Source organism: Orcinus orca, chromosome 9 (genome assembly GCF_937001465.1).
Source record: "Orcinus orca chromosome 9, mOrcOrc1.1, whole genome shotgun sequence".
NCBI classification, from domain to species: domain Eukaryota; kingdom Metazoa; phylum Chordata; class Mammalia; order Artiodactyla; family Delphinidae; genus Orcinus; species Orcinus orca.
Genome location: NC_064567.1, coordinates 61225619 through 61252811, shown reverse-complemented (window position 1 = coordinate 61252811; position 27193 = coordinate 61225619). Strand labels below are relative to the sequence as shown.

Genomic DNA, 27193 nt, shown 5'->3' with positions numbered 1-27193 from the left:
AGGTGTGCGAGATCAGTAGTTGTGGTGCGTGGGCTTAGTTGCCCCGTGGCATGTGTGATCTTAGTTCCCTGACCAGGGATCTAACCCACGTCCCCTGCATTGTAAGGCAGATTCTTCACCACTGGACCACCAGGGAAGCCCCTAAATAAGTTCATCTGTATCAATTTTTAGATTCCACATATAAGCAATGTAATATATTTGTCTTTCTTTGTCTTCCTTCACTTAGTATTATAATCTCTAGGTCCATCCATGTTGCTGCAAATGGCACTGTTTCGTTGTTTTTTATGGCTGAGTAATATTCCATTGTCTGGTTGATTTTGTATCCAGCAATTCTACTGAATTCATTTATTAGTTCTAACAGTTTTTGGTAGCATCTTTAGGGTTTTCTATATAATGATAGTCTGAATTTGTGTATAGCCTTGCTTTGCTTTTCTGTATAGTTGTATCACAAATATTTATAGCTCTAAGCAATATACTGTATAGCTTGGCGTGTTTCGAATTTCGTATAGTTGTATTTATTCTTCTGTGGCTTGCTTTATACCCTTAATACCATGTTAAGATTCATCCATATTGCCACGTGAAGAACTTTTAAATCCATTTTCCCTTCCTTTGAGTATTCCATTTATGAATAGGCACTATTTATGTATTCACTCTGTGGATGATGGATATTTGTATTGTTTCCTGTTCCTACTATCATGAATAGTGCTACTGTGATCATTCTTCTACATGTCCACTAGTGCATTAGGATATATGCCTAGGAGTGGAATTGCTAGGTCATGAAGGAATCACATGCTCAATTTATGAAGAAAGGCCAAATTATTTCTAAAAGTATATTCATGAATGTTCCATGCATCCTTGAGAAGAATGTCTATTATATACATCTTTGTGGTCAATATCAACCTTGTTAATTCTGTTGCTCAAATCATTTACCCTCTTCTTGACTGTTACTGTCTATTTCAAGGTCAGCACACTGTAGCCCATCAGCCAAATCTGACCCACAGCCTATTGTTGTACAGCCCAGTGAACTAAGAATAATGCAAAGAGAAATATATGACAGAGACAATATGTGCCCTGCAAACCTTAAAATATTTACTATATGGTACTTTTTAAGAAGAAGTTTGCTGATCCCTGGGCTATTTGATAAAACAATTACTAAGAGAAGTATATTGCAATCTTCAACTCCAGTGACAGATTTTTCTTTTTATTCTTGTGCTTGTGTTCCTTTCCATTTTTACTTTACATAATTTTAATCTATGTTGTTAAGGGCATGCAACTTTACAACGGTCATATTTTCCTTGTGAAATGAACCTTTTACCATGACCTAGTGACCCTCTATCTTTGGTAATACCTTTTGCCTTAATGTTTATTCTGACTATATTTGTAGTTATGTCATCTTTTTTCTTAAAACCTTTCTCTACCCTTAGAATCTACACGGGTTTCATATAAATCACAATACTGTTTTTAGAGTTCTTTTAAGCTAGTTTATCTTTCCAATCAATCTAATAAACTTTTTAACAGGAGGATTCTGTTAGTTTACACATATTATAGTGACTGATATATCTGCAATTATTCTGCCATCTTATGTGTGCTTCTCTTTCTTTTTCTATTCTTTTCCTTTCTTTTGGGTTGACTGAATGTCTTTATTCCTTTTAAAATCTCCACTATATTTAGAAATTATGCTATTTCTTTTTAGTGATTACCCTAGAAATGTTAACATGCACTTAATAGAGAATAAATGCCAGTGATTTTACCATCTTCCTACATAAAACAAGGACCTTAGAATGCTTTAATTTCAGCTACTTCCTTCCTAAGTTATTTGCTATAAGCCATTACTATTTTTGTTTTATAAATCAACTTTAGCTTAGATTTATTCTCATATGAACCACTTTCTTAGTTCATCAATCTTTTTTGAAGCTCAGGTCTTCCATCTGGGATCACTTTCTTTTTGCCTGAGTATATCATTTAGAATTTCTTTTAGAGAGGGTCTCTTGGTGTATATTCTTCCAGGTTCTATATATCTGAAAATAATTTTATTTACCCTTATTCTTAAAATTTTGCTGAATATGGAATTCTAGATTGACGATTATATTTTCTCACCACTTTGAAGATATTATTTCACTGCCTTCTGGCTCCACTGTTGTTATTGACAAGTCAGCTTTAAGTCTACTTTCCTTTGAGGCAATCTTTCAAGATATCTTAGTTGTCTTTGGTGTTGTGTACATTCGCTATGATATGTCTAATGTGGATTTCTATTCATTCTTTTTGGAATTTTGGGGGGCTTCCTAAATCTGAAGATTGATGTCTTTCACCAGTTTTGGAGAGTTATTAGCTCCTATCTTTTCAAATACTGTCTTTGCCCCATTCTCTGATTTTGACCCCTCTGCTTCTGGAATTCCAGTTAAGATGCCTGTTAGACCTCCACATTTCATTATATTATAATATTAGTTATTATACTAATAGCTATTATTTTATTATAATATATATAATATTAGCATCCTCCATGCTACAATTTGCATTTCTGTGTCTCTGTGTTACATTTTGAGTAACTCCTTTAGATCTTTTAACCCATAAAAATCTCTTCATTTGTGTCTAATATGCTAAATGTCAACCTGTGCATTGAATGACTGTTTTTAATTCCTAATGTCTCATTGTGTTCTTTTCCAAATATGCTAGATCTTTTTAAAAAGTCTCTTGATTCTTATATTTTCAAGCCTGCTTATTTTTTAAATACAGTAAACATAATTATTTTGTATTGTATGAGATATACCGATATCTGAGACCTCTGTAGATCTGATTCTTCTATTTTTTGTTAACTCTCACTCATCCAGCCTTGTTTCCTTCTGTATTTTATGATTTCTGACTGAAGAACTAATATTCCTTGGAATTGTATCTATAAGAATCTTTTAGGCTTGACGAAAAGGGATTCCCTAGAAAGGATTTATGTTTGCTTCTGCCTGAGCCTGAGGACACTACCAACCCAGGAAAATTTAAGGTAAGTTTTTGACTTCAGGTTTCTTTGACCCTTTAAAAGGTATTATCAAGTAACTGAAAAATGTAATGGCAAAATTTTAAAAGAGAACAAATGACAAATAGAGTACAGAGGGAAGAGAACTGAGATCTAAACTACTACTAACTTTGAAAAAGAATGAGTCTTGAGACCCACATACTATGCTATGTATGATAAATTTTTAAATTTCAAAGGAAAATAAACTAAAGAATGAAACAGAAAAAACAAGTTACCTACTCAGAAGACAGTGGGGTGATATGTAGTTTTGAGCAAAACAAAAATTGTGACATAAGAATTTTATAGCCAGTAAAATTACTGTTCATATGTAAAAACAACAGAAAACCAGTGTTAAATATGCAACAGCTTAAACCTATATTCACGCCATTCTTAAAGTAATCTAGAGATGTTTAACATCATAATTAAGAAATTCAGGAAGATAAAATTATTGTATAAAGACTGATAATAAGCATGAAAAGCAGTTAAATATGGAGATAAATCACTGTAATTGCTATAGATATAAAACCAGATTAAGAACAGTTATTTAATATAATTAATAAAACCTAACTTTTTTTTTTTTTTTTTTTTTTTTGCGGTACACGGGCCTCTCACTGTTGTGGCCTCTCTCGTTGCGGAGCACAGGCTCCAGACGCGCAGGCTCAGCGGCCATGGCTCACGGGCCCAGCCACTCCGCGGCATGTGGGACCTTCCCGGACCGGTGCACGAACCTGTGTCCCCTGCATCGGCAGGCAGATTCTCAACCACTGCGCCACCAGGGAAGCCCAATAAAATCTAACTTTTAAGATTATATTGATAAAGACTATAAGTAAGAAGGAGTGTGGAAGATTACATTTTACATGTTACAAAGGGGGAAAGGATACAATTCTTGGATTTGACAGGCAAAATTTAGACTATAGAATGTTTTTAGCGACTATAAAATAACCACTTACATAAAAAAGAACAATAACATCTTCCATATCATTGGAGAAAAAACCAAAAAGATATTATCCATAGGAATGAAGAGAACAAAAACTAAAAGGAAGCAAGAGACTCCAGAAAACCTAAAATAAGAAAACTGATGTAAGATCACACATATCAGCTATTTTGATAAATGTGTTTTAAATCCCTTTATTGAAGGACAAAAATATTCCCCTCCGTTAACTAAAAGATAAGAAGGAGTAAAAGGATAAAAGATAAGACTTTTACCTTATCATGCTGCCTGTCATGCTAGCACATAATTCTATTTTATTTTCTTCATAGCACTTACAATACTATTAGAATTATTTTGTTTATTGCCCAATTCTCTGCACTAGAATATAAGCTACATAAGAAAGGACCATGGCTGTCGTGCTCATGCCTGTATTGTCAGGGAGCTCAATAAATATGTGTTGTATCAATCAGTGAATGAGTAAATGACTAGAAATCACAAGAAAGATTAAAAATTAAATGGCAAACAAAAAGAAAATAGAGGTTACAATTAAAATTTCATGTAAAAAGTGAGAGCAAAACACTTTTAAAATATGTAGAAGAAATATAGGGTAGGGGGAAAGGGGTTATTATGGGATTATATGATATCGTGTGTGAAACTTTTAAAAATTGTAAAGCACTATAGAATTTAAAGAATCTTTCATTCAATAATATATATATATATAAAATATATTTTTGTTGTTGATGAAAGACAAAATCCATAATAAACTTTAAAGGTCCCAAATCTTGTTACATCAAATTAGAGGATTAACATAGACAAAACAAAACAAAAACATAGAGATACAGACAGAAAATGATAGAATTACAATGATGATGAGTGACTAGTAGTCACTAATATACTTCTAATAGTCTTTGATAGATTAGGTAGATAAAACATAAATAAGAATGTAGCATATCTGAATAATTTACCCCCTTGAATGTATATGTGTGTATTTTATATGCATAGAAATAACTTTGTACCCAAAACAGTATTTTCTAAGTATACATATATTGTTTAAATCAGAAAATAATCATTACTAAAGTACTTGGAGATTCCAACAGAAAAAAAGTTTTTGACAAGCTTTTCTCCCCCAAAAGGTGTTAGAAAAATAATTCATGGAATTGAAATAAAAATTTGGAATAGACATTTTCTAGATGGAAAAAAAAATTAAGTCTAAGTGTCTGCAAACTGTTACTACAACTGGTCTAACATTTTTGTAAATGTATTAACTAATACCTTCTAAGTAATACAATCTCAAACAGATAAATACATTGCAGGAAGATCTCATAAGCCTAAATGAGTGGACAGAAAAATGGAAGAATGCTTTCTGAAAACACTAGTGCAGTACAGTTCTATAGTCACATGTTAAGTAATGATGACTTTTCTGCATAAAAACTATGTTAAACTTGATTTCAGAATGCTGTGTGCAACTCCATATGCTATGCCTTGAAAAATGAAAGGGAAAGAATGAAGGTAACATTTATTGAGCAAATATGTGTTGTTCTGATGTATAACTGCATATAATAATCAGTGCCTAAAAGTATGGCTGTTTTCATTCATTTAGGAAATATTTCCTGAGCACCTCCACTATGCCAGGCATTGATATACGCACTGGGAGGGACATATAATAAAATCATGTGAAATGTATTGTCTAGTAATAGAAAGGAGGGATGGAGAGAATTGGGGAATTATATTTTAAATAAAGTAAGTCAGGAAAGGCTTTCCTGAGAAGATGATAATGGAACAAACAATGATAGGAGATGAGGGAAGTGTGTTGCAGGCCAGGACAGCCAATGCAAAGGCACTGAGACAGGGGCAGAACAGCTGGGAGGCAGTGAGGCTGGAGCAGCGTGAACAAGGAAATTGGTAATGCGAGAGGGGCTATTGGGAGACCAGATGGTGTGGGGCCTTGAGGTTATGGCCAAAGACTCTGGCTTGTAATTGAAAGTGATCTGCCTTATGTTTGAAAAGAATCACTATGTCCTTTGCATAGTTGAGAATAGAGCACCAAGGATGGAAGAGAGAACTAAGAAGCTACTATACGCCAAAACCACAGGATATGAAATCATAGCACAGCCTGAACTCACACTCTGCACTAGAAGTCCAGCTCTGTCATATGCACTGCTAGCATGTTGATGGAAATGATTATATTAATAAAATTACCAGTATTATTACATAAAAACAAAAAACAAACATAAAAAGAAGCTACTCTAGTAATCCAGGTAGGAGATGATGGTTGCTTGGACAGAGGTGGGACTGAAGGGGGCAAGAAGTGATGGATTCTGGATGTAACTGAAGGTAGACTCAACAGAATTTGCTAGTGGATTGGATGTAGGTATGAGAGATAAAAGGAGTCAGCATAACTCCAAAGTCAGCCTAAACAACTGGAAGGATGAAGTTTCATTATTTGCATTTTACAGAACAGGTAACTAGATATTATCCCAAAGCTCACAGTCTTTCCACAATGCCTCATTACTAGAGGAAAACGGCAACCAAAATTATGTGCATAGGGATTTCCCTGGTGGCGCAGTGGTTAAGAATCCGCCTGCCAATGCAGGGGACACGGGTTCGATCCCTGGTCCGGGAAGATCCCACATGCCGCGGATCAAGTAAGCCTGTGCGCCACAACTACTGAGCCTGTACTCTAGAGCCTGCGAGCCACAACTGCTGAGCCCGTGCACCACAACTACTGAAGCCCGTGTGCCTAGAGCCCGTGCTCCGCAACAAGAGAAGCTACTGCAATGAGAAGCCCGCACACCGCAACGAAGAGTAGCCCCTGCTCACCGCAACTAGAGAAAGCCTGGGCGCAGCAACAAACACCCAACGTGGCCAAAAATAAATAGAGCATCTACCATATGCATTACAGACTTTTCATTTTACAAATGAAGGTTGAGAAGACTTTTTAAAAGATAGTTGGTAATAGTTTCCTGAATTATGAGATTTATTGTTCAATGACATGGTGAAACCTGAAAATGTTAAAAGGCTGGAAAAAGGATAGGAAATTTATGGATGACAGAATTGTATCAGGTTATCTAGGGATGTTAGGGATACTCGGGTAGATCTCCACATTCTTGAACCTGATAGCATGATATATTATCCACAGAACCTCCTTGGAAACCAGTGCTGGACAGAATGAGATAGAGAACAGACTCTCCTAAGATTAGATATGAGAATACTATTTTGCTCTGGCTTCTTCATTCCAAGTGTTTCAAATAGAAACTTGAAAAACCAATGTTCTAGCTGCTTTTCAGTGACTAAATATATTCTTTAGGCATACACACAGAGCTATATTTTGGACATTTATCATATATGTATAGCTTGCCAATTAGTTTTTCATAGGATAAAGGTTAATAGGCTCCAAGAAATGTACTTGTTTAATGTCTTCAAGCTTTCTGTTTATATTCTCTCATTTGCCATGTTAATAGGATGCCTCAGCAATACAAGTTGATTTTGTTGTTGTTGAGATAAAATATAATTCTTTTCCACTAGGCTTACTGGAAACATTACACTGGCTATCTAGAATTAATCTTCTTCTGTCCTGCTATCTTTGTCTATTTGTATAAACATGCCATCATGTGGTAATTCCCAAGAGTGAGTTCTCTTAAATCTGCCCCCGCTCCTGACATCACTATTTCAATGAAAGCTACTTCCCTCTTTCTTCCCAGTCATCTTGACCCAGCTCCTTCCTGTGCTTTGACTCTATGTCAGGACAGTTGCCAAGATCAAGAAATACTAACTAACTCATACCTCCTGGAGATAATAACTCTCTTTTTTACTCCCAGTGCCAACCCTCCAGAGATGGCTCTGGTCTTAATTTTGGCGACCTCCCTGAATGCATCTCCTCTTCTCTAGTCTGTCCTGGCTGCACTTCACCTGGCATGCTGGGGCCAGCTTCATTTTTTTTTTTTTTTTTTTTTTTTTTTTGCGGTACGCGGGCCTCTCGCTGTTGTGGCCTCTCCTGTTGCAGAGCACAGGCTCCGGACGCGCAGGCTCAGCGGCCATGGCTCACGGGCCCAGCCGCTCCGCGGCATGTGGGATCTTCCCGGACCGGGGCACGAACCCGTGTCCCCTGCATCGGCAGGCGGACTCTCAACCACTGCGCCACCAGGGAAGCCCCGGGCCAGCTTCATTTTAAAGTATGGCTCTGGTTATTTCACTCTATCAAAACCATATAGTGGCTTCATGTTGACAGCTGAATTAAGTATACATTTTTCTACCTACCTTTCAGGGCCCTCCACAATGTGACCCCAGACTGTCTCTCCAGTCTTATCTCCTGCCATTTCCTTTACAAGGTCACTACAGCCCTAGCAGATCCAATCACTGCTCCCTGAACCTGCCTCCTTTTTAGCAGCTTGGTACTTCTGCTTACACAAAAACGTTTCCTCTAGTCTATCAAAAGTTGACCTATCCTTCAGGTCCTAGTCCAAATGCAGCTCCTAAGAAGCTTCTGTGGACGCCCCTGGCCTGATCAGTGTGATCACTACCTCCCCGGAGCCCCGCCCCCAGAACTTTGTACAGTGCTGATGGCAGTCTGCAGACCTGAGCACCTTTCTTATCTTCAATACTTTATTCTAAGCTCCTAGAAGGTGGCAAGTGTGCTTTGCTCATCTCTGAATCTCCCATGGTGGTAGGATCCTGCCTTACACAAAGTCAGGTTCAAGGATTATCAGTGACAAGAAGTGTTAAAGAGTCGACATTTCAAAAGAGGCTGTTTTTAAATGTATCATTAAAAGCCATGAACATTCCCCTCTCACTTAATTACAGGATGTCAGTGGAGACAAACAGATAAAACAGTATCTTCCTGGTCTCTTCGGTAGTCTTTCTACTCTCCCTTATAAATAGAACTTACATTATACTGATTAAAAGTCCCCTGAAAAATGATGTCACGAGGCCATATCTGGGAAGAGAGGATCAGTGCTAATCTGTTCCTGACTCGCTCTTCGGTGAGTAAGGGGAATATGAGATGATCTGTTTGGATTAAAGACAGAAAGGAAATAGAGTTTTCAAGGGAAAAAAAAGTTACCAAAGAAAAACCTGTTTCACAAAATGCAGTCTGTGGAAAATCTTTCAGCTGAATGTCAAGACTAAGAAAAATCAATAAAACCTTTGAAACCCGAACTATGTGAAAGGCTTTTTAGGCTTGATGGCAAAAGACAAAGCTATGGCTTCAAGAAAGTAAAATCTTTCTCCAGTAATGGCAAAAACAATTCTTCAATATTCAGGAGGCTTCATAGCCCCAAAATATGCTTAGCACAAATTGCTTATTACACAGATAGGGACAGTCAAGATTCAAAGGGCCAGCGTTTCCAAAAGGACTTTTACCAAGGCTGTAATTAGTTCTTCTGGCAAAAACTGCATACACGTCTAATTGCACACACAATTGGCTAATTGTATCTTCAAAATAAAGGGTGAAGGGTTAATTGTATCCACATCTGGCCACAAAGGAAGAGACTGTCCTTTGAAAATATGACACTACACTTAGATGAAAATTTGCATTAAACAGCCATCCCTATTACTACTAATAATTATAATAATACCACATGCTTACAAATTAATACCTTTCATCTTGATCCTGAAAACACTTTACAAACATTAATTAATCTCACAATACTACTATGAGGTATGAAAAGCAATTATCCCAACGGTGTCAATGAGGAAATACAGGAAAGTTAGGTAATTGTCAAAAAGCCACAAAGGGAATTGGAGTTCCCAGCCCCTGGCTCTGAACACTGGCCCTGGTTACCAGGGAGGGTCGATGCGAGTCTGGTTCCCATAATCAGCAAAAATGAGCCTGAAACCAATGCAAAAGTAAGTAATCACATTTAAGAATAGTGAAAACTGGTCTGTGATTTAGACACTACTTTGACTTCTTTTATTCAAAGGAAAATAGCATTCAGAATGGAGCCAACAAGTAGAAGTTTTTTGTTCCTTTTGGTTTTATGATCAAATATTTCAGATAATGAAAAAAAGTCCAGAAAATCATGTGATGCATCCCTAATAAACGGTACTTTCAAAAATATGTAAGAGGAATAAGTTTCTGCAAGGGATGGGTACTTAGAAAGTTCTGGCTATAGCAGCTGTGAGATGAGGACATGCTGGACATAAAGACATGAGGTAAGGGGCTAAAAACCAAGTAAAATTAATGTTACCTTAATTCTAACTGTTGTGAATTTACATCAAATCACTAGTCAGAAGCATCTAATTAACACCAGCCCAGAGTATCTAATTTAGTACAAATAAATTTCCTTATAAATGTTTATCATTAGTATTTGGGTCAGCTTAATATCTTCTTTAAGAATGAGTGATATGAGGATTCACGTTTAACAACAAAACATACATTTTAAGGATTGACATAATTTATAATTATTTTTATAAATAATATGGCAGGGGAGGGGAAGATGGGAATACAAGTTTTTCTTTCTTTCTTTCTTTTCTCTTTTAAAGTATAAAGCTCTGACACCATGTAAAGAACAGATCAGAAAGGCGAAAATCAGGAGTCAAAGATCTGTCAGGAGGCTAATACACTGGATGAGGGATGATGAGGGTCTGATCTCTGGTCCTGGCAGAGGTAAAGGAGAGGACAAACTAGAGTCTCTGACAGAACCTAGTGAATAATTAAATGTGAGGAAAAGGATGCATTGCACATGACTCGAACCCCTAAATCCTACCTGACCAAGGACATCCAGGCTGATACTGCATGTTTGCTCTAATGTCGTACTAGGACTAGTGTCAGCTGAATTAATATATCATAAATATTTTTCATACATATCATATTTTCATCACTAAATATTTGTATCATATTTTTAACCAATGAAAAGTATAAAACATTGCTTTTTAAAGTTAGAACATGAAATGTTATCTTTTTTTAAAATAAAAAAGAAATGTGCTATTTTTCAGCCAGACTTCAGATATGAGACCTAAAGCACCATGGTTATGTTTCTAGCTCATGTTTCTGCATTTTCCTTTTTCTGCTCATTTACATTTATAAGAAGGAAAATGAGCTTTAATTTTTTTCCCCAGAGATTCAAAGGATTTGTACCCACTAAGTGTCTTTGTATCTCCCTCCCACATTGCCAGGGATAATGCAAAACTCTGATCAAAGCAGATGCTTAAAACTTACTGGTTAAATGAATAAATTTAAGAATTAAATAAAAATTAAAGTCAAATAGAAATCACCTGTTCCCCAAACATGTAGAGACTTATTGCTGTTAGTATTAGACTGCCTGTTAAATGCAGGTGTGTTAGTGACGGCTGCTGTTCATTAAATGACAGTTTAAACATGTCACCAGGAAAAATCCATTTCCTAAATAATTTACCCTTATCACCACATTTGTTATGAAAAATTGCTAGCTTCTAAATCCAAAAACAAATCCTCAATAGCAATAGTGCTAAGAATTGCCATAGATAGAAAAAACAAGAAAATATTTGAGAGATATTGCAACGCACTTAACGTTTCCCTAAGGAAATGACATGACTATATGGTCAATGTTATAGTTAGAAATTCTACCCCTTATAATAGTGTTCCATCTTTGTGTTTGAAGGGAAACCACTGATTTTTATCTACTCTAATTTAAAGATAACCTTATTGTCAATGACATCCTAGTCACATACAAAATAGAGGTCAACGTTTCAGATTTGACATTCAAAGGCCTAGATGATCTGGGCTGATGGACTTCTAGTCCTAATTCCCTCTGATCTCCTGGTCAGTGATTCCTGAGGAATGAGGGTTTGTACCACTGGTTGTGCAAGTGCTGAGGAGGAGGGGCCCTGGGAGGCTGGGGTTCAGGAGGGCTTCATGGGCAAGAAGGTAGGCAGAGTGGAGGACTGGGTAGGTCAGGGGCTATTCTCCTTTCTTCTCTGGATCAAAGCCTTTAGGGGCAGCCCCTCAGCTCCTACACGTACGAGCATATACGTGTACACACAGAGGTTGGCGGGGGTAGGGGCCCTGGGGAGTGACCTAGCTGCAGTGGGCTCAGAACGAGGGGCTCTGGAAAGCCTGAGGCAGAGCTGTGGCCCCCGACTATGACTCAGTGACAGTGACTTGGCAGTTAGGTATTTGGATTGAGTCAATCTGAACTCAAGTTTGGGCCACATGTTAGCTAAGTGACCTGGGCAAGACATTTCACTTTCCTAAGCATCAGTTTTCTCAACTGTAAAAATGGGAAGAATTAAATGATATATACATAATATATACATAATCAGTACAGTACCTAAGCATAGAAGAAGAGCAATAAATAATATTTTTTATTATTACTACTAAATGTAAATCCAGAACACCAGAGCTCTGGGAAGCAGTCTTCCAACCTCATTTATCCATTTAACCAACCAGCAACTATCAAAAACCACTCTGCTTCTTAAAACACTGGGTTGAAATCTCAAATGAAGAAGTCAGTAAAAATATTTTGAACTTGATAAAAGGTTCTCAAAAGTATTTTCCCAGGAAGATGGTAGTGGTGAATGGCAAAGAAACTCTTATTCTACCACTTTCACACTTTCAGAACATTATTCAATAACCTGACACATTCAAAAGAAGAGGACAGCTCTGAAAATGGCCTCACAACTTCCTGAAGCAAATGCTTACCACGAAAGTCATCTACATCATTTTGGTTAAAAACTAATTCTACAGACAACCTATGAGACACGGTGTTACATTTATTTATGTATTTCCGACTTTATATACATGTGAATTGAAATTTTTGCTGCTGGTTAACAGTAACACTAAGAACCAGATTTAGCAACTAAGAACTAATTGTCTTATTGGATGCAGAATCTCATCTTTGTCTGAAACACCAAGCCATTGAGCCAAATATCCCTTCACTACTGACTGATCACAGAACATTGCATTTCCCCTCTAAAAAACTCAGTCTGATTTGGATTTTACCATTACTTCTACTTCATTATGTATTTAAAAATTTTAATATCATCATTTTCTTAAGTCATATTTTAGCTGGCAAGGAAAGTTGGTTTTACATTTACAGTACTGGCGTGAAATTTTCTCTTTAAATATACATATCGAGTTAAAACTTGGGTCAATTTTTAAAATATGAATAATATTTTAAAATACTAAAAGTATTTAAAGCATATAAGTAAGTATATAAAATACCTTAATATAAATATCCTAAAAACAACAGGTGGTACAAGTCGAAGGTGGGGGGCTACCTCCGCCATTTTGTTTGTCTGTCACCATCTATTCATCTCCCACCTTTTGCAGAAGGTCCTCCTTGGCCACTGCAGCCATGGTGATGACTCTCTGAAATCTGGACTTCTATAAAATTTAGGCTATATTATATTATTTCATTTTTACCATATGATTAACACATAATCATATGCTATAATACACCATAATTTAAATTTTCATGTGTCTGTGTCCTGGACTATTAGACTGATAAAACACTTGAGGGCAAAAAGAATTCATTCATCTCTGTGGCACTGAGCATAGCACTATGCAAACAGTGGGCATGCTAATAAATATTTCCTGAATAGTTTTATAATTCCTTATATTTATATTTCATTTAAATAAGTGCACTTCAAAGGAAATTCTATCATAATTATAATGTTAACTAAAATAAACTAATTTTTAGTCCTAAGTATTTATTTGAATGATCCCATAAAGGCAAAAACTAACAGATTATTTGCCCTCATTTGGATTGGTGTAAGATTACTAGTTACATACCAGTGGGCTTTTCCCCTTCTTCCTTAGTTATAGATATAAATCATGGCAATGTGCCTAGCTACCAACATTTCCCAGCCATTCCTGCTGGTAGAGGTAGCCAATGAGATGCTGTTGGATGGGGCTTTTGGAAAAGCCATTTAAAGGGGGCTTACTTTTGCTTCAATCCCCTCTTTCTGTGGTTGGAGATGCAGTGGCCATATTGTAATCAAGAGGCAACCTAGTATATGGAAGCCACATACTAAAGGTGGTGGAGTAGAAAGATAAAGAGTCTAGGATATTGATGGTATCATGGAGTCATTATACTGGCTCTCAATTGCCTAACTTAGCACATTTTCAGATGAAGCAAAAAACCCCTGATTTGTTTAAACCATTAATTTGAGTGTCCATTACTGGCAATCAAATGCAATTCCTGATTCATCCAGGTGCAGACACATCACAGGCAGCACCTAGGCTATACTATCTGACGGGTGATTAAAAGTTCTCCTGCTTTCTCAAAAACACCTTTTCCTTGGTATTATATACACTATCAATAAAGTATATCATGCCAGTATTATTCATTCTTTGGAGACAGGAGTTGAAAGCATCTGTTAAAATGCAAATACTGTCTGAGAAGAGTTACACTTTAAGCTATCAATGTAACTGAATATCTCATTTTGAATTAATTTATTAACTTCTGTGATTGGGTAGGTCCTGAGGGGATGGAACACAGGACAGGTAAGTTTTCCTAAAGGAAGACTAGTCAAGAAAGGAGTAATGTCAGGCTACTACAGTAAGAATCTCTTCTTCCCTCTCCTGGCCCCTGAACCCCATCCCCATCCCCTGACTGCATTCCCACCCCAAAGAGACAGATGGTCAGCCTTAGTGGTAGAAGGTACAAAAAAATGAAAGGAGAGATACAGAACCTGAAGGGAAAGGGTGCCAAAGGCAAACTTATGTTTATTACATAAGGCTGCCCATAACCTCCCCTCTCTATAGGAGTACTTTATTTACTCTACAAGAAAATTCCATAGTTAGCTAATAAACAGCATTGGTAGATTAGCTATTCATTTGAAAATTAAAAATCACTTTTCTATTCACCAAGTGATGTGAAAGAAAGGACAAAACTGTGGTAGTGAGCAGCTAAAGCACAGGACCAGTTCAACAGGATTGGATTTACCTAAAGTCTTTACCAAGTGGACAGTTGATCCATTCAGGCACACAAACACCTCTCCAGTGCTGGCTATTTTCTAGGCTCTGTGCTAGAAACTAGAGATTTGGAGATGATGATGATGATGACGATGATGATCATGTCTTATCTTCAAAAAACTTGCAAACCTCTACAGGAGACAGACATGTAAATAAACTATTACAGCACTCTGGGATGTATGTGACACCACAAGTGTATACAAGAGCTGAAGTAGGAGAATAGAATTCACTTTGAGAATAGTGAAGGGTGGTTAGGGAAAGCCTCCCAGAGCAAATGATATCTATGCAGGGCTTTCAAGGATGAATGGGACTCTGCTAGGGAGATAAAAGGGGATAGGCATTCTAGTTAGAAGGAAGAGTGCACACAAAGCTGGAGATATGAATTAGCATGCTAAATTCGAGGACTACCAGTATTTGTTACTGCTGTAGCATCAATTGCTGAGGTAGAAGTAAAAGAAGGGGAAGTAAGTAGAGCCCAGGTCAGAAAGGGCATTGAATGCCACACTAATCAGTGTGGACCTTATCTGATGTTAGTCACTGGAGCTGAGCCAGCGGTATGATAAGATTTATATTTTAGAAAAATCACTGCTAGCTGTCGATTTAGAAGAGAACAAGGCTGGAGGGAAGAATATCACCTAGGAAACCTTTATAATAATGCAGATGACAACGGACGAGGTCAGGCATGGTAAGGGTTTGTCTCTGGTTCTGCTGCGTGGAGGAGGGTGAGGTGCAGGGAGAAGGAAGGTAACATCTTTCACCTGGACTGCAGTGTTCATTTTGGAAGAGTCACTTTTCACCCATCTGCCCACCACATTTATAAAGCATACAGGAGGGCTTCCCTGGTGGCGCAGTGGTTGAGATTCCGCCTGCCGATGCAGGGGACACGGGTTCGTGCCCTGGTCCGGGAAGATCTCACATGCCGCGGAGTGGCTGGGCCCGTGAGCCATGGCCACTGAGCCTGCACGTCCGGAGCCTGTGCTCCACAACGGGAGAGGCCACAACAGTGAGAGGACCGCGTACCGCAAAAAAAAAAAAAAAAAAAGCATACAGGAGATGCATTTTCTCTCTGAATTCACTCTTTTGAAGTTTTTTTTCTTTTTCTGTAATTATACTGCTAGAGATTTCATACTAAATGAACCCAAAATAGAGGCAGCTTAGAAGGAGAATCCAAATTCTGCTGTAGGTGTCCTCTTAGCTTTCAGAATCAGTATTACCACTTTATAAGAGAATGTTTTCTTCTTTTTGAAAATGAAAAGGAGAAGAGATGAGAATAGACCCCTTCCTGTCTCCCCCAAAATATATGGATAAATGAGAAAACATACTTGAAGCACTTTTGAGTTTCAAAGAACTATAGCTATATTATGATACCTCTAAGGGCTGGGTTAGAATAGGATGACCAGCAAACAGCAAAAGGGCCAAGCATGGAACTTACTCAACTCAGGAGGTCTCTGAGTTAATAAGAGAGCTGAGTTATGCTTATGGATGCCAAAGTGAATATGGGTGACTTTTTAAGTCTAATGATGATGAGCATATTGCATGGGACAAACTTATACTAAAAATTATCTGTTGTTTATCTGAAATTCAAAGTTAACTGGGCATCCAGTATTTTTATTTATTAAATCTGGCAGTTCTAGTTATGGTAGTATTTTAAGGGGGAAAAGTTGGCTCAATTAATGACCTGTACATCTTGTTTGTGGCATTCTGGTTTCTTTTATGCAATAAGAAATGTTTTAGCTACATATAAGGGAATTCTGAAGCACGACAATACAAAAATGTGAGCATAAATGGCCACTAACTTCCAAAAACCTTACCAACAATGTTGGAAATCTCACCTTCTAAAAACCGTGCTGTTGAAAGCAGCAAAGGGGGAGCACTCCTAACTAATGAAGCGGTATGTTACCATTTTTAAAGAGAGAAGAAATAATGTTCATTGACATATTACAAGTATTACAACTTCAAAGACAAGTATTTCTAAAAAGCAAACAACCCACAAGAATACAGAGGCATAAAAACTCTTTGAAAGAGATAACATTTAGAAAAAAATTTTTAAACAAAGCATACTTCCATGATAAATGACAGAAAAGAGACCCACCACCCAAAAAGTTTTTCACGTTCCTGGAGGTCTTACTAATATGTCCTCAATTGACTACCAGGAAAAGAGTGACAGGGCCATATCTGGAATCCAGGGCAAGGTGGAGAAGCCCAAATGTCCAAACTGGGAATCTTGCAACATTACACTAAAGCATTGTGGCAAATTTTTATGCACTTTAAGCTCACTTTTACTACTGCCAGAACTCTTTCCTCATTAAGGAACAGATATAAAAACTGGGAGCTACTTATAGGGTAGATAGCAAATAGTCTGTCTGCTGGTAAGATACAGACCTTCACCTTGCATACATAACAGCTGGAGAAAAAAGAGCCCTTATTCATCAAATTTAAAAAGCGCTCTCTCATTTCATGCTAATTGTATGGCCTTTTGCATGATATACAAAAGATTGCCTAAAATGAAAGGAATTAAAAAGAAAACTACCAGTCTCAGAGGTTTTTCGGGAACAAGATTAACTTATTACTTTTTTAGAGAAAGTAGTTGACAGAGTAATTCAAGTATTACATTTATTTTCACAGAATGACCTTTACAGGTTTTATTATTATCAACGTCTTTCCAACTGCCTCTTGCTGCCTAACATAATGTGGCCTCATTCTACTAATCTCAGTGCTCCAAAACCCTTTAGATTATTACCAAACAGTTCATAAATTATAGAATTTAAAATAAAGTACATAAAGATTTTATATGATTTTTTTTTCCACCGAGGAAAGGGAGGCTGATTACTCATAAATGCTTGCTTCCCAGCTCCTGCAACATGTAGGTTCTGCTTCAACTGGTTTCTTACAAAAGTGCAATATCAAAAATTCATTTGTAGCGATGGATATTTATTATAAATAATAATATACAGTAATAGAATAAGTGACAATATTATTCAAGGTTTGTAAATAAGATGATAAGCTGTGATAATTTATGACATACCATAAATTATGGTATATGGTGATATATGAAGTGGGTCTTTGAAAACCTGCCTGACTTTAGATTAATGTTACTATAAATATCAACCAATTATTAACAACCATGTAAAAGCCGTCAGGGGAAGAGGTGGAAAGCAGAGAAACGGTAGGTGCAGTTCATTCATTTGGGCACAAAGCAGCACTTATTCCTTCCAGAACTATCTACCAATTGCTATCAGCCAACTGAATCAGGGTTGGCAATTGCAAAGAACAGCTGCTTCAACATGCAGCCCTCGAAGAAAGCAAAAGAATGACTGGGCTGCCGAGGCTCCCAAAAGGATTGACCATTCAAGAAATTAAAAGCTGAAGCAAACATGCAAATAACTGCTGTTTACTATACACGTTAAGGCTTTTTTAACCTATTAGATTGGCATTGTCCAGTAAAACTATAAGGCAAACCACATTTGTAATTTAAAATTTTCTCATAGCCACAGTAAGTTAAAAGAAACAGGTGAAATTCATTTTAATACTTTTGTTTTCTAACTCAGTATATCCAGAATATTATCGTGGCAACATGTAATCCACATAAAATATCACTGAAATATTTTACAATCTTTCTTTCATACCAAGTCTTTGAAACCCAGTATGTATTTTACACATATAGCACATCTGAATTCGGACTACTGGTCACATTTCAAGTGCTCAACAGCTACATGTGGCAAGTAGCGACCACATTAGGCAGTGCAGTTAAAACTTCACAGCTTGGAGGAAAAAAAAAAAAAGGCCTTGCTCTTAATTACTACCTAATGTTTTCCTGTGAGTCAAATCTGAAGCCACCAGTGAGGTTACTTATTCTCTGTGTTAATGAACACAGTAAAAACAAAAAAGCTATACCACTAGAAACAGGGGTTGAATTCTAAGAGGTCATGCTTAATTTTCATTAATAACAAGTATTTATCTATTAAACTACTTGCTTTCCCTGGCCACATTTCTGATCCTGCCACAAATTTCAGGAGTCTGCGTTTTTCTCTGAGGATCTAATTATCAGCCGTATCACCCAATATTCAGTGAAATTTTCCCATCTTTACTATTTGCCACTTGAACAAAATAGTGTTCCAAAGTAGTAAATTATGTAATTCCTAAATCCGAACTGGTTTATGACTAATTGGTAAGAATCATGGAGTTTCCTCATGAAAAGAGTTCCAAAAAATCAAGAAAAGAATAACTAAAAACAAATGAGTACCAAAATATACTAAATTCCAGGCTAACAAGCTCTTCGGCCCTTATGAAACTGCAAAGGACCGCGTAAGGGCTTGCATGCAAAACCGAAACTCAACAAGCCATTTTCAAGAGCTGAGGCAGGGATGATCGTTAGTAGAAAAATAAGTGACGGAGAGGTGCCAGTATTTAGTCCGCAAATCTGAATATTCAAAATGTAAAATATTTAACATTTCTTTCAAAAATGAATGCCAGTTTATATTTTTCTTCTTTCACATTTATTGTTAGAAAATTTTTATTTCAAGTTTGGGTTTTGACTTGACTGACAATTTCAGGCAATATATTAGAAACCAAAAAGTTAGTGGAATTATACATTTTATAATCAACACCTAAAAAGATCTTGAGATAGAAACAGAATATTCCTCTTAGTCACTTATAAAATGAGGTGAAGTAATAGGTTTAAATATGTCAGAAAAACTAAGCATTCTCATATTCTGCTTTTATCCATAATTTATAATTTAGCCTATAATTCTCATATCTTCAGATCTCACACTCTCCTGTAGCTCCACCTTTCTTTATTAGTAAAACTCCTTAACACTTAACTCGATTGAGGAAAGCAGTAGCATGGTAAACTGATTCATTTGGTTAACTGATGGATGGCTGCGTGAATGCCCTGAATTTTGCTTGAGGGACGGATTGCCTCTGAGACATGGTTATAGCCTCCAATCCTGGAGTTCAATTATGGCCAACTGTCTTACGTGATCTTGCAATGATGAACTTTTAAATGTATCAATAAAACAAATTTTTTTCACCACATATCTTCCACAGAGCAATAACCCCAACATTTTTAGACATGGAGAACAATGTTTAACAGAGCCTTGCCCCAAATAACTGTTTAAGAAATACTGAAATAGATACTGCGGGTGGAGGAGGGGGGAAGCTTCGGAGCCGCGGAGGAGAGCACAGCAAAGGGGTGCAGAGAGCAAAGCAGAGAGATTCCCGCACAGAGGATGGGTGCCGACCAGCACTCACCAGCCCAAGAGGCTTGTCTACTCACCCGCCGGGGCGGGCGGGGCTGGGAGCTGAGGCACGGGATTCGGTCGGAGCGCAGGGAGAGGACTGGGGTGGGCGGTGTGAACACGGCCTGCAGGGGGTTAGTGCACCACGGCTAGCCGGGAGGGAGTCCGGAGAAAAGTCTGGACCTGCCGAAGAGACAAGAGACTTTTTCTTCCCTCTGTTTCCTGGTGCGCGAGGAGACGGGATTAAGAGCGCTGCTTAAAGGAGCTCCAGAGACGGGCGCGAGCCGCTGCTAACAGCACGGACTCCAGAGACGGGCATGAGACGCTAAGGCTGCTGCTGCCGCCACTCTGTGGCGGCAGCAGAAGCCTGTGTGCAAGCACAGGTCACTATCTGCACCTCCCCTCCGGGGAGCCTGTGCAGCCCGCCACTGCCAGGGTCCCAGGATCCAGGGACAACTTCCCCTGGAGAACGCACGGCACGCCTCAGGCTGGTGCACCGTCATGCCGGCCTCTGCCGCCGCAGGCTCGCCCCGCATCCTCAACCATCCCTCCCCGGGGCCTGAGTGAGCCAGAGTCCCCGAAGCAGCTGCTCCTTTAACCCCGTCCTGTCTGAGCGAAGAACAGACGCCCTCCAGCGACCTACACGCAGAGGCGGGGCCAAATCCAAGGCTGAGCCCCGGGAACTGGTCAAACAAAGAAGAGAAAGGGAAATCTCTCCCAGCAGCCTCAGGACCAGCGGATTAAATCTCCACAATCAACTTGATGTACCTAGCATCTGTGGAATACCTGAATAGACAACGAATCATCCCAAATTGAGGAGGTGGACTTTGAGAGCAAGATTTATTATTTTTTCCCCTTTTCCTCTTTTGGTGAGTGTGTATGTGTACGCTTCTGTGTGAGATTTTGCCTGTATAGCTTTGCTTTCACCATTTGTCCTAGGGTTCTATCTGTCCGTTGTTTTTTTTTTTTACTTAAAAAAATTTTTTTCTTACTAATTATTTTTTATTTTAATACCTTTATTTTATTTTATTTTATCCTCTTTTTTTCTTTCTTTCTACTTTTTCTCCCTTTTATTCTGAGCTGTGTGGATGAAATGCTCTTGGTGCTGCAGCCAGGAGTCAGTGCTGTGCCTCTGAGTTGGGAGAGCCAACTTCAGGACACTGGTCCACCAGATACCTCCCAGCTCCACATAATATCAAATGGCAAAAATCTCCCAGGGATCTCCATCTCAACACCAGCACCCAGCTTCACTCAACGACCAGCAAGCTACAGTGCTGGACACCCTATGCCAAACAACTAGCAACACAGGAACACAACCCCACCCATCAGCAGAGAGGCTGCCTAAAATCATAATAAGGCCACAGACACCCCAAAACACACCACCAGACGTGGACATGCCCACCAGAAAGACAAGATCCAGTCTCATCCACCAGAACACAGGCACTAGTCCCCTCCACCAGGAAGCCTACACAACCCACTGAACCAACTTTAGCCACTGGAGACAGACACCAAAAACAACGGGAACTACGAACCTGCAGCCTGCAAAAAGGAGACCCCAAACACAGTAAGATAAGCAAAATGAGAAGACAGAAAAACACACAGCAGATGAAGGAGCAAGATAAGAACCCACCAGACCTAACAAATGAAGAGGAAATAGGCAGTCTACCTGAAAATGAATTCAGAGTAATGCTAATAAAGATGATCCAAAATCTTGTAAATAGAATAAAGAAAATGCAAGAAACATTTAACAAGGACCTAGAAGAACTGAAACAAACAATGACGAACAACACAATAAATGAAATTAAAAATACTCTAGAAGGGATCAATAGGAGAATAACTGAGGCAGAAGAACGGATAAGTGACCTGGAAGATAAAATAGTGGAAATAACTACTGCAGAGCAGAATAAAAAAAAAAAATGAAAAGAACTGAGGACAGTCTCAGAGACCTCTGGGACATTAAACGCACCAACAGTTGAATCATAGGGGTTCCAGAAGAAGAAGAGAAAAAGAAAGGGACTGAGAAAATATTTGAAGAGATTATAGTTGAAAACTTCCATAATATTGGAAAGGAAATAGTTAATCAAGTCCAGGAAGCACAGAGAGTCCCATACAGGGTAAATCCAAGGAGAAACACGCCAAGACACATACTAATAAAACTGTCAAAAATTAAATACAAAGAAAACATATTAAAAACAGCAAGGGAAAAACAACAAATAACACACAAGGGAATCCCCATAAGGTTAACAGCTGATCTTTCAGCAGAAACTCCACAAGCCAGAAGGGACTAGCAGGACATATTTAAAGTGATGAAGGAGAAAAACCTACAACCAAGATTACTGTACCCAGCAAGGATCTCATTCAGATTTGATTGAGAAATTAAAACCTTTACAGACTAGCTAAAGCTGAGAGAGTTCAGCACCACCAAACCAGCTTTACAACAAATGCTAAAGGACCTTCTCTAGGCAAGAAACACAAAAGAAGGAAAACACCTACAATAACAAACCCCAAACAATTAAGAAAATGGGAATAGGAACACACATATCAATAATTACCTTAAATGTATATGGATTAAATGCTCCCACCAAAAGACACAGACTGGCTGAAAGGATACAAAAACAACACCCATATATATGCTGTCTACAAGAGACCCACTTCAGACCTAGAGACACATACAGACTGAAAATGAGGGGATGGAAAAGATATTCCATGCAAATGGAAACCATAAGAAAGCTGGAGTAGCAATTCTCATATCAGACAAAATAGACTTTAAAATAAAGACTATTATAAGAGACAAAGAAGGACACTACATAATGATCAAGGGATCGATCCAAGAAGAAGATATAACAATTGTAAATATTTATGCACCCAACATAGGGGCACCTCAATACATAAGGCAAATACTAACAGCCATAAAAGGGGAAATCGACAGTAACACATTCATAGTAGGGGACTTTAACACCCCACTTTCACCAATGGACAGATCATCCAAAATGAAAATAAATAAGGAAACACAGCTTTAAATGATACATTAAACAAGATGGACTTAATTGATGTTTATAGGACATTCCATCCAAGAACAACAGAATACACATTTTTCTCAAGTGCTCATGGAACATTCTCCAGGATAGATCATACCTTGGGTCACAAATCAAGCCTTGGTAAATTTAAGAAAATTGAAATTGTATCAAGTATCTTTTCCAACCACAATGCTATCAGACTAGATATCAATTACAGGAAAAGATCTATAAAAAATACAAACACATGGAGGCTAAAAAATACACTACTTAATAACGAAGTGATCACTGAAGAAATCAAAGAGGAAATCAAAAACTACCTAGAAACAAATGAAAATGGAGACACGACAACCCAAAACCTATGGGATGCAGCAAAAGCAGTTCTAAGAGGGAAGTTTATAGCAATACAATCCTACCTTAAGAAACAGGTAACATCTTGAATAAACATCCTAAACTTGCACCTAAAGCAATTAGAGAAAGAAGAACAAAAAACCCCCAAAGTTAGCAGAAGGAAAGAAATCATAAAAATCAGATCAGAAATGAAAAAGAAATGAAGGAAACGATAGCAAAGATCAATAAAACTAAAAGCTGGTTCTTTGAGAAGATAAACAAAATTGATAAACCATTAGCCAAACTCATCAAGAAAAAAAGGGAGAAGACTCAAATCAACAGAATTAAAAATGAAAAAGGAGAAGTAACAACTGACACTACAGAAATATAAAAGAGCATGAGAGACTACTACAAGCAACTCTATGCCAATAAAATGGACAACCTGGAAGAAATGGACAAATTCTTAGAAATGCACAATCTTCCAAGACTGAATCAGGAAGAAATAGAAAATATGAACAGACCAATCACAAGCACTGAAGTTAAAACTGTGATTAAAAATCTTCCAACAAACAAAAGCCCAGGACCAGATGGCTTCAGAGGCGAATTCTATCAACCATTGAGAGAAGAGCTATCATCTATCCTTCTCAAACTCTCCCAAAATATAGCAGAGGGAGGAACACCCCCAAACTCATTCTATGAGGCCACCATCACTGTGATACCAAAACCAGACAAGGATGTCACAAAGAAAGAAAACTACAGGCCAATATCACTGATGAACATAGATGCAAAAATCCTCAACAAAATACTAGCAAACAGAATCCAACAGGACATTAAGAGGATCATACACCACGATCAAGTGGGGTTTATCCCAGGAATGCAAGGATTCTTCAATATACGCAAATCAATCAATGTAACACACCATATTAAGAAACTGAAGGAGAAAAACCATATGGTCATCTCAATAGATGCAGAGAAAGCTTTCGACAAAATTCAACACCCATTTATGATAAAAACCCTGCACAAGGCAGGCATAGAGGGAACTTTCCTCAACATAATAAAGGCCATATATGACAAACCCACAGCCAACATCATCCTCAGTGGTGAAAAACTGAAAGCATTTCCACTAAGATCAGGAACAAGACAAGGTTGCCCACTCTCACCACTCTTATTCACCATAGTTTTGGAAGTTTTAGCCACAGCAATCAGAGAAGGAAAGGAAATAAAAGGAATCCAAATTGGAAAAGAAGAAGTAAAGTTGTCACTGTCTGCAGATGACATGATATTATACATAGAGAATCCTAAAGATGCTACTATGAGCAAACTACTAGAGCTAATCAATGAATTTAGTAAAGTAGCAGGATACAAAATTAATGCACAGAAATCTCTGGCATTCCTATACACTAATCATGAAAAACATGAAAGTGAAATCAAGAAAACACTCCCATTTACCACCGCAACAAAAAGAATAAAATATCTAGGAATAAACCTACCTAAGGAGACAAAAGACCTGTATGCAGAAAATTATAAGACACTGATTAAAAAAATTAAAGATGATACAAATAGATGGAGAGATATACCATGTTCTTGGACAGGAAGAATCAACATTGCGAAAATGACTCTACTACCCAAAGCAATCTACAGATTCAATGCAATCCCTATCAAACTACCACTGGCATTTTTCACAGAACTAGAACAAAAAATTTCACAGTTTATATGGACACACAAAAGACCCCGAATAGCCAAAGCAATCTTGAGAATGAAAAACGGAGCTGGAGGAATCAGGCTCCCTGACTTCAGACTATACTACAAGGCTACAGTAATCAAGACAGTATGGTACCGGCACAAACACAGAAATATAGATCAATGGAACAGGATAGAAAGGTCAGAGATAAACCCACGCACATATGGTCACCTTATCGTTGATAAAGGAGGCAGGAATGTACAGTGGAGAAAGGACAGCCTCTTCAATAAGTGGTGCTGGGAAAACTGGACAGGTACATGTAAAAGTATGAGATTAGATCAGTCCCTACACAAAACACAAAAACACTATACACAAAAATAAGCTCAAAATGGATTAAAGACCTAAATGTAAGGCCAGAAACAATCAAACTCTTAGAGGAAAACATAGGCAGAACACTCTAGGACATAAATCACAGCAAGATCCTTTTTGACCCACCTCCTAGAGAAATGGAAATAAAAACAAAAATAAACAAATGGGACCCAATGAAACTTCAAAGCTTTTGCACAGCAAAGGAAACCATAAACAAGACGAAAAGACAACCCTCAGAATGGGAGAAAATACTTGCAAATGAAGCAACTGACAAAGGATTAATCTCCAAAATTTATAAGCAGCTCATGCAGCTCAATAACAAAAAACCAAACAACCCAATCCAAAAATGGGCAGAAGACCTAAATAGACATTTCTCCAAATAAGATATACAGACTGCCAACAAACACATAAAAGAATGCTCAACATCACTAATCATTAGAGAAATGCAAATCAAAACTACAATGAGATATCATCTCACACCGGTCAGAATGGCCATCATCAAAAAATCTAAAAACAATAAATGCTGGAGAGGGTGTGGAGAAAAGGGACCCCTCTTGCACTGTTGGTGGGAATGTAAATTGATACAGCCACTGTGGAGAACAGTATGGAGGTTACTTAAAAAACTACAAATAGAACTACCATATGACCCAGCAATCCCACTACTGGGCATATACCCTGAGAAAACCATAATTCAAAAAGAGTCATGTACCAAAATGTTCATTGCAGCTCTATTTACAATAGCCAGGACATGGAAACAACCTAAGTGTCCATCATCGGATGAATGGATAAAGAAGATGTGGCACATATATACAATGGAATATTACTCAGCCATAAAAAGAAACGAAATTGATCTATTTGTAATGAGGTGGATAGACCTAGAGTCTGTCATACAGAGTGAAGTAAGTCAGAAAGAGAAAGACAAATACCATATGATAACACATATATATGGAATTTAAGGAAAAAAAAAATGTCATGAAGAACCTAGGGGTAAGACAGGAATAAAGACACAGATCTACTAGAGAATGGACTTGAGGATATGGGGAGGGGGAAGAGTAAGATGTGACAAAGCGGGAGAGAGGCATGGACATATATACACTACCAAACGTAAAGTAGATAGCTAGTGGGAAGCAGCCGCATAGCACAGGGAGATCAGCTCGGTGCTTTGTTACCACCTGGAGGGGTGGGATAGGGAGGGTGGGAGGGAGGGAGACGCAAGAGGGAAGAGATATGGGAACATATGTATACGTATAACTGATTCACTTTGTTATAAAGCAGAAACTAACACACCATTGTAAAGCAATTATACTTCAATAAAGATGAAAAAAGAAATACTGAAATAAATAAAATGGTCTGATAGTTCAAAATTGACTTGGATAAGAAACTAGGGAATTATCTATTAACCAGGCTAAGCAGGTTTTAGATAGGCAATGATAAAAATGCAAAGTTACTCATCAGATCTTTTAGTGACTAAATAATGTTACACCAGAATCTGAATCCATTTTTCTTTCAGAGCAAAACTACAACTACTGAAGTTGAAAGTACAGAATCTGATTTCGGTTCTCAATGTCAATAGGCATGAAGTGGAGGTTTAAAAAAAAAGTAAAACTCATGGAGATTATCCAGCTAACAATGGTGCACTCCTTCTGTTCTGATTCAGTGGCCCTTTTTGCACAAGTGTGATTTCTGAGGGTCTCTGTAGGTCTGGTGTACAAGTGCTAAAATTCTCTTTTGTT

At 37.8% G+C, this 27193-nt stretch overlaps 1 protein-coding gene and 1 long non-coding RNA gene across 4 annotated transcripts in view; one reads left to right on the top strand and one right to left on the bottom strand.

Annotated features, from left to right (window-relative positions):
* Positions 1 to 27193, bottom strand: part of UMAD1 (UBAP1-MVB12-associated (UMA) domain containing 1) — a 252524-nt gene that overhangs the window by 38598 nt on the left and 186733 nt on the right. The gene's annotated exons all lie outside the window — the stretch shown is intronic.
* Positions 1 to 27193, top strand: part of LOC117199862 (uncharacterized) — a 197114-nt gene that overhangs the window by 153591 nt on the left and 16330 nt on the right. The window contains exon 3 of the long non-coding RNA XR_004481210.2: positions 2898 to 2992. This is a non-coding gene — a long non-coding RNA (uncharacterized LOC117199862). The remainder of the gene's footprint in view (positions 1 to 2897; positions 2993 to 27193) is intronic.